Here is a 1,537-nt window from a genome sequence, read left to right as displayed (position 1 = left end):
TTTATAATTGACTCCCATTACTCGATTTGGCACACTTTTCCTCTGCTGGGACACAAAATACCCTCCCCAGTTATTCTACTTCTCCTGCAAAGTGCCCAGGTTAGCAATGAGTTGTCAGATCTTCAATGTACCACCCTTTTACAGAATTCTTTCCATTGTGGAAGAGCCCTCTAAGCATATAGAAAAAACCTGACACTGGCATATTCTACAAGGCTCCCATCAACTCTGGCAGTTAATTCTGGCATTTGGTTTCTCTTCAGTGTCCAAGGATCACCTTCTCTGAAGTCATGATGGCCACGTTCAACCTGAGCAGCTATAACCCCAGCTTCTTTATCTTAGTGGGGATCCCAGGGCTTGAGAAGTTCCACATCTGGATTGCGATTCCCTTCTGTGCTATCTATCTTGTGACCATTGTGGGTAACTGTGTCCTGCTGTACCTCATTGCTGTGGAGCACAGCCTCCATGAGCCTATGTTCTTTTTCCTGTCCATGCTGGCCAAAACTGACCTCATTCTGTCAACTACAACAATTCCCAAATTACTCAGTAATCTCTGGTTTAGTGACAAGAAAATCACCTTCTCAGGTTGCCTCACCCAGATGTTCTTCCTCCATTTCAGCTATGTTGTAGATTTTACAATACTCTTGGCTATGGCTTATGACCACTATGTGGCCATCTGCTCCCCACTGAGATACACCACCAGACCCACCAGGTCATCACCAAGATTGTGGTGGGAATCATCATCAGGAGCTTCTGTGTCATCTTGCCAGATATTTTCTTGCTCCCTTCTTGTAGTGCCTGCCAGAAAGCTCTTGGAACTTGTGGATCTCATGTCTGTGTCATCCTCATGTTCTATACCCCTGCCTTCTTCTCAGTCCTTGCTCATAGCTTTGGACATGATGTCCTATGTCATGTCCTCATCCTATTTGCCAACTTTTATGTTGTTCTTCCTCTAGCTCTCAATCTCATTGTCTATGGAGTAAAGACAAAGCAAATTCGTGATAAGATTCTCCTCTTGTTTTCTCCAAAGAGTACACAATGACATCTGACTATTGGAAGAGGTTGTAGGGCTGGTTAGGGGGAAACCTTTAAAAAAAAAAAAAGAATCTTTTAATTTGAAAATCACTCTATCAGAAATGCTGTTTAAAAATAATGATCTTTTTAAACTGAGTGCTTTAGATTATGAATTTTTAAAGATCAGATAAAATAAGATATTTGAAGACAAATACTTAATAGAGTATATCTTGTTTTAAAACACATAATAATAATAAAAAAATGTTTGCTAAATTTAAAAGTTTTCACTGGGGAAAAAGCTTCTTTTGTGGCATATTCCATAAAAAGAGGAATATAGAAATTCAAGATGCTTACTATTTTCATAAAATTCAAGAATCCCAATAATACTACAAAGAATGAGCAAAATAGAGTTTGGGAAAAACAGCCAGGAGATCAGGGAAGATGATTTATTCTCAAGAAGAACATCTAGGCTGCTTGTGATTGAAAGTGGATAGGACCATATTTGCATGTGTTTTCAATAATGAAA

At 39.2% G+C, this 1,537-nt stretch overlaps 1 pseudogene; it reads left to right on the top strand.

Annotated features, from left to right (window-relative positions):
• Positions 1 to 287: 287 nt before the first annotated feature.
• On the top strand, positions 288 to 1,039 carry LOC123238669 (annotated as a pseudogene).
• Positions 1,040 to 1,537: the final 498 nt, after the last annotated feature.

This window comes from Gracilinanus agilis, chromosome 3 (genome assembly GCF_016433145.1).
Source record: "Gracilinanus agilis isolate LMUSP501 chromosome 3, AgileGrace, whole genome shotgun sequence".
Taxonomy (NCBI): Eukaryota; Metazoa; Chordata; class Mammalia; order Didelphimorphia; family Didelphidae; genus Gracilinanus; species Gracilinanus agilis.
Note: the sequence above shows the minus strand (reverse complement) of the source record. Positions and strands in the feature narration are given on the sequence as shown.